This window comes from Montipora capricornis, chromosome 5 (genome assembly GCF_036669925.1).
Source record: "Montipora capricornis isolate CH-2021 chromosome 5, ASM3666992v2, whole genome shotgun sequence".
Lineage (NCBI taxonomy): Eukaryota > Metazoa > Cnidaria > Anthozoa > Scleractinia > Acroporidae > Montipora > Montipora capricornis.
This window is the reverse complement of record NC_090887.1, coordinates 31401252-31416251: the sequence shown is the minus strand read 5'-3', so window position 1 is coordinate 31416251 and position 15000 is coordinate 31401252. Positions and strand designations below refer to the sequence as shown.

Genomic DNA, 15000 nt, shown 5'->3' with positions numbered 1-15000 from the left:
GATTAGGGGTAGGGTGATTTCTCTGGGCCTTAATTAAGCTTATCAACATTTTTTATGTCGATCCGAAGTGAGTGATCCGAGTTGATCTGATCTGATCTGACTTTTGTACCTGCCTATAACAGAAAGGCCTGGTTTGTCAGGGAAAAAAAAAACACTGTCTTTCAAAAATTAGGTGGCATGCTACCGTTGTTGGTGTATAATATTAATAAGAAAAAACTGTTTGATAGCTTATCAAAGACAATACATGTAATATTATAAGTACCGGTACACATATTTGATTATGAGGCTAAGCTTGTCTAAAGCATTAATGCTGCAGACTGAGTTTATCTGATGCTTCTTGAATTTGTAAATTAAATTATTTTGTATTCTATTTCATGTTTGCAATAATGTTTTTTAACATAGAGGATATTACATGGCCATGTGGAGATACCTAATCGCGAACAAGTGAAATATTTTTCAACACCAGAAAACAAATTTCATATAGAAGCAGCCACGTAATATTCTATTTATTATATAAACACCAATGAAATACTAAATCATTTCACAAAAGGTATGGAAAGGCGCTATTTTCATATGTAACCATAGCAACAGTGATCTTTTCACCTGTGAAGATATCATGTTTTCGCACAAAAGCTCACTTGGTATTTTATTGGTGCTTATATAATAAAGGAAACTACATGTATTAAAGTGTCCCTGTGACTAAAAAAGAGATTCACTAAGTGACCCAAGTTTTTCTTGAAAGAGCTGGATCGAGGAGAAAATGATGTCAAAAGCTCGCTAGTTTGAGAATGCAGAATTAATATGCAGCACAGGAGTTTTGGGCTTTCAGACTTTTAAACTCGTGCTTTGCATGTATAATAAGCTGCATTCACACGCTAAAATTTTAAGCTAGTGAGCCTTTGATGTTTACCACTTTTCCCTTGATCCAACCCTTTGAGGTCCAATTGGTCAGTTTTGAATGTGAGTGCTGGCAGATCGTGAAATCAAAAACTTATGCTCACAATAAATGGCCTTTGGATAAAAATCTAAACTTAAAATTTTTCCAGTCAGGTGTTAAGCAAGCACTTTCAAAAACTGAAGAAAAAAAGGAAGCGACCTTTTTTATCACAGGGGCACTTTAAATCGTATCATGCAAATTACTGGGAATTCATATCTTCTGTGTTTATGAAATCAGACTATCTAAAGTCCTTTCATTTTTTTGGCCAGTTGAATTCAACTTTCCCAGATCCGGGGAATATTCTAATGATCTTTTCTTTAAATGTTAATTGGGTCAGAAATTTGGAAATAATGGTATCCCTGCTGAATGGGTCAAAAATTCTGAACCCTTTTCCTTCCCTGTTGAATGGGGTCAGAAATTCTGAACCCTTTTCCTTCTCTGTTGAAGGGGATCAGAAATTCTGAACCCTTTTCCTTCTGTTGAATGGGGTCAGAAATTCTGAACCCTTTTCCTTCCCTGTTGAATGGGGTCAGAAATTCCGAATCCTTTTCCTTCTCTGTTGAATGGGGTCAGAAATTCTGAACCCTTTTCCTTCTCTGTTGAATGGGGTCAGAAATTCTGAACCCTTTTCCTCCCCTGTTGAATGGGGTCAGAAATTCTGAACCCTTTTCCTTCTCTGTTGAATGGGGTCAGAAATTCTGAACCCTTTTACTTCTCTGTTGAAGGGGGTCAGAAATTCTGAACCCTTTTCCTTCCCTGTTGAATAGGGTCAGAAATTCTGAACCCTTTTCCTCCCCTGTTGAATGGGGTCAGAAATTCTGAACCCTTTTCCTTCTCTGTTGAATGGGGTCAGAAATTGTTAACTCTTTTCCTTCTCTGTTGAATAGGGTCAGAAATTCTGAACCCTTTTACTTCTCTTTTGAATAGGGTCAGAAATTCTGAACCCTTTTCCTTCCCTGTTGAAGGGGGTCAGAAATTCTGAACCCTTTTCCATCTCTGTTGAAGGGGGTCAGAAATTCTGAACCCTTTTCCTTCTCTGTTGAATGGGGTCAGAAATTGTTAACCCTTTTCCTTCTCTGTTGAATAGGGTCAGAAATTCTGAACCCTTTTACTTCTCTGTTGAATGGGGTCAGAAATTCTGAACCCTTTTCCTTCTCTGTTGAATGGGGTCAGAAATTCTGAACCCTTTTCCTTCTCTGTTGAATGGGGTCAGAAATTGTTAACCCTTTTCCTTCTCTGTTGAATAGGGTCAGAAATTCTGAACCCTTTTCCTTCCCTGTTGAAGGGGGTCAGAAATTCTGAACCCTTTTCCTTCTCTGTTGAATGGGGTCAGAAATTCTGAACCCTTTTCCTTCTCTGTTGAATGGGGTCAGAAATTGTTAACCCTTTTCCTTCTCTGTTGAATGGGGTCAGAAATTGTTAACCCTTTTCCTTCTCTGTTGAATAGGGTCAGAAATTCTGAACCCTTTTCCTTCCCTGTTGAAGGGGGTCAGAAATTCTGAACCCTTTTCCTTCTCTGTTGAATGGGGTCAGGCTGATGGTGTAAGATCATATATTTTGTCGAACTAATTTTGCAGTTCAGAGTGAATTATGGAATGCCGCCTTGAATTTGTGTAAGGAATCTTCATCTCCGAGCAAACAGTGCAAATAAGCGGCGGTTAAAGGCAGTAATTTTGTAATTCCGCTTAGATGTCAGTTTTCCCTAGTAGCTTATTTGGCATCCTTTTGCGAACTACTGTAAGAGATGACTCCGTTCAACAAACAGTTTCTGACAAGATATGCTAGTTTAGTCGTAAAGATATGGGATTTTCAGAGTTAACCTCATGGCTTTCTCCGAAAATCGCTAATCGTAATGCCACAATTTAGTTTGGAACGCGTTTATAAAGCAAAAGTGCTCATAACAATCAGCAATGCAGACATGTCAAGGGACATCTACTTAGGTCAAACACTCAGATGGAATTGAAAGAAAAAGAAAAAAACACTATGAGACCCACCTTAAAATTCCTGTCAGCGTTATCTACCCGCGAAAACGGCAGCGGCTTTCAACGATACCAATCTTTTAGTGTCGTTATGAGGCCGTGTTCAGGAGTTTCACTTTGCAATTCTTCTTTTATCCTCTTTCATCTTCTTCATGTTCTAACTGGCTATTGAAGGGTATTTAAAATGCAGAGGGAAAAAAAAACCTTACCATGATTAATCCTTTGTTATTAGAATTTATGGAACTGAAGATAAAAATTGTAACCGGAAACAAAAGGATTGACATACTGTTAAGAGGCATCGTTTTACGGGAAAGCTACCTGACATTTTCAAACAGAGCATTCGTGATAACTAAAGGGCAATTGATTGTTTTAAGACATGGAAGCTGTTTATGAGTAACGGGTAGCAAGTGTATTTAACTTTAATTCAGAGGTTCAAGGAAAGGCCTGAAACGATAGAGAAATATGCTCAGGTTTCTACAGAAACTCACATTTTCAGAAACTGATTGTCAGTGGCTAACTAGCGTACAGTTGAAGACAAAGAAAAACACGGGCTGCCCATGTCTCCTGTGCTTACTTTGCTTTGATCCACATTCATGTATATAACTTGCCGATATCACGGCAAAGTGATCAGAGTAGAAAAATTACCAATCCAGCTAAACTAGGCAAAAACAAAGAAGGATTCTTATCGGAATAAGGATCACTGAGACGAGTAAACGAGGCGGTAGTGATAGAAACTAGATGCTTCTGTGAAGCATACACTGGCTTGCCTGTGGTACGTGCTACAGAAAATCAGAAGGCACTGAATTGTGTGGTATTGAAATACAGCATTCCAGTCTCTGAAGAATAACAAATAAAAGAGAAGCGAGAAACATTGGCTTCTGGGCTGACATGTTGATAATTTTCAAGTTCCCTCACAACTTCTTTTCACCACAAATGTGCCCTATGAGCATCCGAAAAATTTGTAATACTAAACTTCACTGAAGTCAAGCCCTGTTTCGCGGGGTTAGTGTTGGGATGGGAGACCAAAACAATAAACCCGTCATAAAAAACAGAAACATCTGACCGAAAATACTATTAACGCTAACAAATGCGAACTCAGCAAGGTACAGATTCTGTTAGCGTGCTTTATGCAAAACAAATATTGATGAAAAAGCAACTAAATATTGATACACAGTTTTCAGAAAGAGCAGAAGGAAGTTTCCCGGACGGTCGATCGAGAATAAAATATTTACGACATGAAAACAACATTAATTTTGAACCTTGAATATAGATCGTTTTCACTGTCACGCAATAAAAAAAATAAATCAAAAACTATCCAGTGCAAAACGCTAAGAAATTGTTATCTTATAGCAGATAAAGAAATAAGACACTTGTCCAAGTTTTAGGCCTCTGCGTTTTCCCAAACTTCAGATATTCGTCGAAATGTTTCGCAGGCCGGAAAATAGTGTAAACATCTGGAACTGACTTTGGCTATCTAGGCGACTGATTATCACTACTGAAAAAACAAGCATTTACATAAGCACTTTTCCTAATGCTCTAACTTCTAAAAGGGCTCAAAATCATGAGATAAGTATATATTTTTCAACAAACTTGATCGTAGCTTTGTGTCACGCACCTACATAATCCTGAAATTCAAAATGCTCTGGTTTCCAAACGAAGCACGCTATTGAGCTGTGAAATTGTCAACAGATATAGATATGCCGCCTCTTATGCCTGATGAGGATAAAAACTTTGGTGGATCTTTAGTTTTAGATTTTGGAAGGTGATGACGTCACGTGAAAACGATCTATAGAATATAAAAAGTTACGATCAACGACAAACATTTTGGGAGATTTTTGCTACGTTCAAGTAAATTGCAAAATCGAAAGTGACATGGCCGGAATTCAGCGGGCGCCGTGATTAAGTTACCGCGGCATGTTTACTCGCCAAACAGTGAAGCATCTGTGTCAAATGATGGCAAGATACCGGGTTTTTGTAAGTTTCTTTTTCTGTCAAGTGTTATAAAGTTTGACAATGAAAGGAGCGAAGTCAAAACAAAGATCACAATCGCCCAACTCTTGTTTATGCAAAGTCAAAATTAATTTTACTCTCCAAGACGCGTACGACGTTATTTATCACCAGGTAATTCCATCATTCTGGAAATAGCAGCTACTTTATTATTCATCTGCGTCACAAGTTTTCACTGATTTTGGGCCTCATTTTGTTGTAACTCAAGCACGCTTCCGACAGGCCTGTGAACCCTTCCTGCTTACAGAGCAATACTAAAAAACTTCTCCCATATCACATTTGAACCATTCAATACACAACATGATATTATAATTCACAAAGGCAGAAAATACCACAGAATCCGTTTCCAGCGAAAAGTTTATTGAAACAAACAACATATTTGCTCTTAGAGGCGAAAACCTCTTCCTATTTGATTGCGTGCGTGAAGACAAGAAACTCAATTGTGTCAAATTACCATGTACTTCAGGTAAATACTGCTCACTTTGATTTCGTCTCGACGGGCGATAGATTGTTGTCGAAGTCCAGTACTCGTCGCTTTTGAGATTCATGCCTAGTTTATCCAACTGACTTTCCATTATTGAGCTCCATAAGGGTATATTTTGTTTAAGGATCCACTAAAACGCCATTCGCGTTGCATGACTTTCGACGCCATTGCAGGCTAAGTTAATGATTCTACTGTGTCCACCAGAGAAATCTACGCAGTTCCACCACCCTCTCGATCCTAAGAAAATACGCGCAGAAGGCTCTATACACAAAGACACCACTTACCAGGGGAGTGACCGGCAAGACTTTTACCGACACGGAAAAAAAACAAAACAAAACAATAGCAAACGAGATGCTTCTGTGAAGCATACACTGGGTTGCCTGTGGTACGTGCTACAGAAAATCAGAAGGCACTGAATTGTGTGGTATTGAAATACAGCATTCCAGTCTCTGAAGAATAACAAATAAAAGAGAAGCGAGAAACATTGGCTTCTGGGCTGACATGTTGATAATTTTCAAGTTCCCTCACAACTTCGTTTTACCACAAGTGTGCCCTCTGAGCATCTGAGGGCTTTCTAATACTAAAGTTCACTGAAGTTAAGCCCTGCCGGGCGGGGTTAGTGTTTGGATGGGAGACCACAATAATGTATTCCCCTAATAAAACTGAAGCATCGGACCGAAAATACTATTAACTCTAACAAATGCGAACTCAGCAAGGTACAGATCTTGTTAGCTTGCTTTATGCAAAACAAATATTGATGAAAAAGCAAATAACTATTGATACACAGTTTTCAGAAAGAGCAGAAGGAAGTTTCCCGGACGGTCGATCGAGAATAAAATATTTACGACATCAAAACAACATTAATTTTGAACCGTGAATATAGAATATAAAAATTTACGATCAGCGACAAACATTTTGAGAGATTTTTGCTACGTTTAAGTAAATTGCAAAATCGAAAGTGACATGGCCGGAATTCAGCGGGCGCCGTGATTAAGTTACCGCTGTATGTTTACTCGCCAAACAGTGAAGCATCTGTGTCAAATGATGGCAAGATACCGGGTTTTTGTAAGTTTCTTTTTCTGTCAAGTGTTATAAAGTTTGACAATGAAATGAGCGAAGTCAAAACAAAGATCACAATCGCCCAACTTATTTATGCAAAGTCAAAATTTACTCTCCAAGACACGTACGACGTTATTTATCACCAGGTAATTCCATCATTTTGGAAATAGCAGCTACTTTATTATTCATCTGCGTCAGAAGTTTTCACTGATTTTGGGCCTCATTTTGTTGAAACTCAAGCACGCTTCCAACAGGCCTGTGAACCGAGCAATGCTAAAAAACTTCTCCCATATCACATTTGAACCTTAAGCTCGAAAATTCAATACACAACATGATATTATAATTCACAAAGGCAGAAAATACCACAGAATCCTTTTCCAGCGAAAATTTTATTGAAACAAACAACATATTTACTCTTAGAGGCGAAAACCTCTTCCTATTTCATTGCGTGCGTGAAGACAAGAAACTCAATTGTGTCAAATTACCATGTACTTCAGGTAAATACTGCTCACTTTGATTTCGTCTCGACGGGCGATAGATTGTTGTCGAGGTCCAGTACTCGTCGCTTTTGAGATTCATGCCTAGTTTATCCAACTGACTTTCCATTATTGAGCTCCATAAGGGTATATTTTGTTTAAGGATCCACTAAAACGCCATTCGCGTTGCATGACTTTCGACGCCATTGCAGGCTAAGTTAATGATTCTACTGTGCCCACCAGAGAAATCTACGCAGTTCCACTACCCTCTCGATCCTAAGAAAATACGCCCAGAAGGCTCTATACACAAAGACACCACTTACCAGGGGAGTGACAGGCAAGACTTTTACCGACACGGAAAAAAAAAAACTAAAAAAAAGAAAAACGAGATGCTTCCGTGAAGCATACACTGGCTTCCTGTGGTACATGTTACAGGAAATCAGAAGGCACAACTGCTTTTCACCACAAGTTTAAGCGTGCCCTCTGAGCATCTGACAGCTACAATAGTTCGCTGAAATTAATCCCTAGGGGTTCGGCTGGGTTGGGAGACCAAAAGCAATATACCCCTCAAAACAGAAGCATTGGACCGAAAATTCTATTTTAACGCTAACAAATGCGGACCAAGCAAGGAACCGATTTTGTTAGCTTGCTTTATGCGAAACAAATATTGATGCAAAAGTAAATAAATAGTGGTACAAAGTTTTTGGGAAGAGCAGAAGGAAGTTTTCTGGACGGTCGATCGAGAATAAAATATTTTGCCATCAGCAACAACATTTATGACACGAAAACAACATTAATTTTTAACCCCGAATATAAAAAGTTACGATCACCGACAAACATTCTGGGGATTTTTGCTATTGTAATTTTGGCTGCACAAGTAAAAGCGCAAAATCGAAAGTTACATCGGATTCAGAGGGCGCCGTGATGAAGTTACCGCGGTGTGTTTACTCGCGAAACAGTGTCAAATCATCATTTGACACAGATACCGGGTTTTTGTTTTTGTAAGTTTTTTTTTTCTTTCAAGTGTTATAAAGTTTGACAAGAAATGTGCGAATTCAACACAAAGATCACAATCGCCCAATTCTTCAGGTTGACAGTCAAAACTTTACTCTCCAAGACGAGGTTATTTATCGCCAGGTAATTTCATCGTTTTGGGGATAGCAGCTACTTTATTATTCATCAGTAACGGATATTTTTTGCAGATTTTGAGGGTCATTTTGTTGAAACTCAAGCAAGCTTCCAACAGACCTGTTTATTTTCGTTACACTATAGATCGTTTTCACTGTCACGCAATAAAAAAATCGAAAACCATCCAGTGGAAAAAGTCAAGAATTCGTGATGTTGTAGAAGATAAATGAAGAAAACACTTCTCCAAGTTTTAGGCCCGTGCGTTTCCCCAAACTTCAGATATTCGTCGAAATGTTTCGCAGAAATTTACAGAGCCCAGTATGAAAACGCCATGTTGGTGCACATCTTTTGTGCACCAATATGGCGGCCGGAAAATAGTGTCAACATCTGTTACTTACTTTGGCTATCTAGGCGAGTGAACGTCTCTACTGAACAGGCAGCTATTTACCTAAGCACTTTTCCTAATGCTTTAAATTCTAAAAAGGCTCAAAACCATGAGATAAATATACATTTCTCAATAAACTTGATTGTCGCCTCGTGTCACGCACCGCTATAACTCAGAAATTCAAAATGCTCTGGTTTCCAAACGAAGCACGCTATTGAGCTTTAAAATTGCAAATGGATACAAATTTACCGCCTCTTATGCCTGATGAGGATAAGAACTTTCGTGGCTCTTTAGTTTTGGATTTTAAAAAATGATGACGTCACGTGAAAACAATCTATACCACAAAAATGCTCCCGTATCACATTTCAACACACGTATGCAAATTTGTTAGGCTCGAAAATTACACAACATGATGTTAAAGTTCACAAAGGTTGGAAATATCTCGGCAAAATCCTTTTCCAGCGAAAAGTTAATCGAAACAAACAACATATTTACCATTAGAGGCAAAAATACCTTCCTATTTCAATTGCGTGCGTGCAAACAACAGATGCAATTAAATAAATTTTTGACAGTTCACATCAAAACCCTTTTCCACTCGAAATGCTGACCGTAAATAATGAAGCACAAGAGCGACAACAACTTTCAATCAAATAATTCTTCACTGTCACATTTCCAAATATTTTACACCTTTGCAGAGTTGAGTACAAAATACCGGTAAATGTAAATTGTCAGACAACTAAGATGCGACTTGAGTAAACACTGTGATGCATTCTTGTAGGCGTTCGATTCCTTCAATGTTAATTTGTTAAATCACAGTTAGTAACTATGGTTAAATCCATAAAAAAATTGCTATTTGATTTCCGTGTTTTATATAATACCAAGTTAGTAAAATATTAGAAACAAAGCTCACTTGATATCCAAAGGCGAAAAACGAAATTGTTGTCGAAGACCATTCCAGATATTTATTTTTCAGCGCTGTCTTGCTCATCCAATTGACGATCCATTCTTGAGCTCCATGAGGGTGTATTTTGTTTAAAGATCCACTAAAACGCCATTCACGTCAATGACTTATTAGTGAAATTTCCAATTGTTATACCGGAAGACTGTGCAGAGTTGAGAACAGGTAAATACAAATTTGACAAATAGCGAGACAACTGAGATAACAGATCCACTATATGGATTCCTTCTCTGTCTTTGTTGAACCCATACTGAGTTACCAGAGAACTGTTCATTTGGTTTGAGTGTTGTACAAAACACCACACTTGGCAAATTTTTAGGAAGACAGCTCACTTTGATTACAGCTCGACGGGCGACAGATTGTTGTCGAAGTCCATTACTCGTCGCTTCTAAAATTCGACCGCCTGTCTTGTTCAGTATCCAATTCGCTTGCTATTACTAAGGGTACATTTTGTTCAAAGATCCACTAAAACGCCATTCGCCTTACATGACTTTCGACGCCATTGCCGGTTAAGTTAATCGTTCTACTGTGTCCACCAGAGAAATCTACGCATTTCCCACTACCCTCTCGATCCTAAGAAAATACGCATAGAAGGCTCTATGCACAAAGACACCACTTAGCAGGGGAGTGACAGGCAAGACTTTTACCGACACGGAAAAAAATAAAAAAAAAAAAAGAAAACGAAAAATAAAAAAACGACGAAATTAAAGACAGATTCCGACTGGGTTTGCGGCAACCCAGTAAAAAGAAAACAAACAAACTAAACGAAGACCTCGACTGGGTTTGCCTTATAAGGCAACCCAGTAATAACCTGTTCCCGATCCGACTTGTGCACTTCGCGGTACGAACCTCGTTAGGGCAAATTTGCGCCAATATTTATCTGAATGACGGATAGGTTGTGACGTAAGACCCCACATTGACTATTCCATTTCAATCTTGACTTGTCCATTTCACTTTTGTATTTTTGGCGGTTCCGGCGCAAACCATTTGCTGCAACACTAAACCATTTCGCTTTCTACTAAACCATTTGTCGTCACGCTAAGCCATTTGGGGTAACACTAAACCGTTTGACATTATGGTAAACCAATCAATGTTATACTAGACCATTGCGGTTCACGATTAACCATTTGCAGATAAAATAAGCCATTTCAAACTACTCTGAACCGTTTGTCACATCTCTGAACCAATGTACGGTAAGTTGGACCGTTTGCCGTTTCACTGCATATCATGTCAAAGTATGCTGATCCATTCAAGACTTGACTTTGTCATTTTGACAAGGACAATTACACCCGTGGTCCTTGGCACTGACCAATTTTGTGTTAACTGCGATGATTGCATAAGGTGGCTGATCCACTTCATTAAACACTTAACCACTCGTGTTTTCACTGAATCAATTCACCAAGGGTATCTACATGTACACAGTTTCTGAATTGTCTAAACCATTTAATGTTTGTTTATTTCATTTCACTAAGGGTGACTTGTCCATTTGTGTTTTCAATACATCTTTTCAAATTCTGATAAACCGTTCTACATAGCACAATTAAACCATTCCGGTTTATTCTTAACCATTAACTAGGCTTGTATTTTTGGCGGTGACGGCTGCCCATAGAAATAAATAAGGGGAAAACTAGCTATATAAAAATCCAAACTACGTACAAAAGTTACAATAACACTTAATTCCAGTAGTCAAATTAACATGATTTAGCATTGTAACACAATCAGGTATATTGTTCCATAATCTTGAGGTGATTTGCATTTTGTAAAGATATGACCTGTGCATAAATTTTCTGTTTTAGGCAGGTTGATGTAACTTGTTAAAGCCTCTAAGGTTGACAGTATTCATAATTTATTAGGAAATATGAACATATACTTAATATTAATCAGTCCCATATTGTACTTGCATTTGTAAAAAAAAGGGTGAGAGCATGAGAATAGCTACAATGTTCTAGGGTCTTTGGGTCAACATGGGTAAGTACATGTACACTATATGAAGATGACTTGGTCAACATGGGTAAATACATGTACACTATATGAAGATGACTTGGACATTAATTATTCATAAGAGATCTAATAGTGCACTGATTTGTAAGCTCCAGCTTATTAGAAAGACCAGATGATAACCCAACTGAAAAGCGGAGCACAATATTCAAAGTGTGGCAAGATAAAGGCCTTGTAAATATTAACCATTGCTTCTGGAGGTATGAATTTACGAACTCTCCTACAATGTAAGAGCAATAACTTTAACATTGACCTTATTGCATATAGATTTAATGTGGGCTTTAAAAGATAGCAAGCTATCAATGGTTAGACCTACATGTAGTAACTTCATACAGTGAACCACCTCCAAGGGCAGCCTATAGTAGGTTTAGCAATCAATAATTGTTAGTTTGACGGATTGTCACCCGGTGGTAGCACTTTAGTTTTAGTAGTGAGTTTGAGTTTTAGTTAATTTTTAGTTGTGCAGTGAGTTTTGTGTTGTGAGATTACGTGTATATTAATCTGTAGAATATTAATTTCAAATGCAACAGCATTAGACAAAAATAGCCGGGGTTCCCAAGGGCCCCGTATTGCCTTCTCATTTGCATTACATTGTAGCTTCCAAGTTGTCACCGATTTTGTCAAAATTTCCATTTTCACCACATTTGCCAAATTCGCCAAATTCACCGGCCTGCCAAGGGACCCCCCTCTTGTTTTATTTGCATTGGCTTCCAAGTTGTAAGCAATTTTGATAAATTTTCTCCACATTCGCCAAATTTGTCAACTTTGCCGCCTTGTAAAGGGGCCCTTCTTGCCTGCTCATTTACATTGGCTTCCAAGTTGTGAGCGATTTTGACAAAAATGCCAATTCACGGCATATCTAACTTATTCCTTCTTTTCGAAATTGTTGGTAAAATTTTGCCATTTTTGCCATTGGCATTTGTGTGAGATATGTTTCAGGATCTATATCAGATGCTGGAATCTCTGAGGTCACCCTTTCACCCGTGGATGAAAAGTGCAGATTTAGTTTTTCAGCTATATCAAGGGGTTTAGTTGAACAATTTTCTCCCAAATTTTAATTTCAGAAAGATTCCTAGATTAACTCTAAATGAAGTTTTACCAAAAACTATATTGTAAAATTAAAATTAAAACTCATCGACATTTAGAAGATGTTATAATCTCTATCATGCAAAGTCTACCTACCGATCGTCCGCAAAGAGAAAGGAAATATGTGTTATATTGTGCCATTTATAAGATAAATATCCCCATTCCTCGTTTCTAGGACACGGTAATACCTTTAATCTTCTGTCTTATCCTTGTTTTACAGCCTGCTTCCATCATGCCGTTGGTGTGGCTAATCCAAGTATAATTAGTGACGATAAGATGACTGCCTCCTCGTATTATTCGTGACCAGTTATTGGTTACCCCATTACGGACATCTCAATGATACGAGAGGTGGTGGCTGGGCAGCGAGACTATCATCTAGTGTTTCTGATTGGCTCCAGATAGACTTTGAAAGGACTGTTCAAGTCTGTGCTGTGGAGACTCAAGGCGATGTTGACGGTATTGCGTGGGTTATCGACTTCTACCTCTCTTTCTCGTCCGATGGAGCATCTTGGAGTAATTTCACATATGAAAATGGAACGCAAGTGGTGAGTTTAACCCGATGGGTGACTTCACTGGTATTTTTTTTGTAAATCTTTAAGCTGGTGAAGACTTTTCTCATTACATTTTAGTCCTTTGTAAATTGAGAGAGTGTGGAAGATTTGGATTTAGGAAATTGGAATATGGCAAACAAAAATTGCAATTTTATTCGGGAAGTCGGGTATTTTACGTGGATAAAACTACGTTTTCTTATGGCAGACACAAGAGGTACACTACATGTACATATATATGTTGTAGTACAATTTGTTCCTTTGGTACAATTTTTTCTGAACTGGTACAGAATATATTGAACTGGTACAATTTTAATTGTACTGGTTTATTTTTATCAACTGTCTAAAAAAGGGATTTTCCTTTTTTGGGGTGTAGTTAAAAAACAGGGGCGTGGTTTTTAGGGGGTCTAAAAAAGAACACATTATTTCTTTCTTTTCTTTCCTCCCCCTCCCTCCCTCATCTTCTCTATCACTTCTATCCAACCCCCCTTTCTTTCACAGTTCTATCCCCCCTTATTTTCCAGGTGGCCCCCCTCCTTGCATTCCCTTATGCCCACTCCCTCTTTGACAGACTCTACACAGTATACTCAAGACTTCCTTTTTTACTCACCTGAACTTGAACTCCCTACCTCAGGATCTGTTGTCCACTCTCTTATCCACTTGACCACACAAGCAGATCATGCAAACTTACCATGAGAATTCATAATTAAATATTTTAATATTCATCCCAGGCCACTCTCTGTCCAAATATTTTATTATTCATCCCAGGCCACTCTCGGTCCAAACTTCAATTTATTCACATTTAGACTTCGGCAGTTTCGTTAGAAGAAAACAACTCGACAATGCAGTGTGTATCACACGAAATATTTTATCAAAGATTAGATGACTTTAAGCAAAAGCAGAAGCGAAATACATCACAACTAACCATGTTTATCGAAGATCAAATTATTTTACAATGAAGCAATGGAATACTTGAAAATTCAAAGTGAAAAATTAATCGAGTAGTGATTCGAGAGAAACGAAAGGCAAACTACGCTGTATCTCAGTCACAACTAAAGACATTGCAAAGAAAGAAATGGACATACATGTACCACCAAGGAAAACTGGGCTAAACTTCTGAATACCCCGCCACTTATTTGCATTTCATTGAATAAGAATAAGCTCTATTGTATTAAGTCTTGTTCTTCAAAAGATGCTGCATAGGGGAAACAATAGTGGTTAGCTGTGGTGGGGTATTCTGAAGTTGCTCCGAAAACTGCAAACACCTGACAGAAAAACTGTTATCTCAAAGAGTAAAATCTATGACACTCTTAGTCTTAGCACACCAAAGAACAGCACATAGAGGACGTCAAATCACAAGTAAATGGGAGAATGACAACTATTCAGAAGTAAGCGTACGACTTGTAAAGTTGTTCGTACTTGTTTATGTCCATTGCACAAACAGCAGAAGACTATCACTAGCAAACAAGAAAGCAAGCACAAAAACAACGGAAATTTAAGATTTCGGACACGGTGGCAATAAAATAAACAAAGTAGACAAGATCACCCTTTTCACCCCAATATGCTCTTGAGTCAAATCATCGAAATTGAAGAGAGTGGATATGTAAGAATTGTGACAGAGTATGGCAAAGTTAACACTCTGATCACACCCTTGCGATTCTATCCTTGTATTGCCACTAATGTGAAACTAGATTTCTCTACCAAAACATCTTTTACAGCAGCATGCAAAAAAGCAAGTTTCCCCTTTACTACTGGTTGAGATATCTTGATATGGAAAAACAAAACAAATTGCTACAAGACACTAATCTCAAAATACTATGTTATTAATTTAATGACAAATAGCAAAATTAAATTGTAAGATTTCTGCACTTTATTTCTTGTCTTATTGAAACAGTGACATAATTCATGTATTGCTGTTATAGTCTGCAAACTGAATTGTACACACAACATGATAA

The 15000-nt window shown here is 38.0% G+C and overlaps 2 protein-coding genes across 4 annotated transcripts in view; one reads left to right on the top strand and one right to left on the bottom strand.

Moving 5' to 3' along the window:
* The window catches only part of LOC138050055 (uncharacterized), an 11477-nt gene extending 11107 nt beyond the window's left edge, over positions 1 to 370 (top strand). For all 3 annotated transcript variants that reach the window (XM_068896549.1, XM_068896548.1, XM_068896550.1), the window contains one exon: positions 1 to 370. This exon is cut by the window's left edge and continues 1788 nt beyond it. The gene's annotated coding sequence lies outside the window, so the exon portion shown is untranslated.
* Positions 1 to 15000, bottom strand: part of LOC138048714 (uncharacterized) — a 34196-nt gene that overhangs the window by 17543 nt on the left and 1653 nt on the right. The window contains exon 1 of the mRNA XM_068894849.1: positions 14695 to 15000. This exon is cut by the window's right edge and continues 1653 nt beyond it. The gene's annotated coding sequence lies outside the window, so the exon portion shown is untranslated. The remainder of the gene's footprint in view (positions 1 to 14694) is intronic.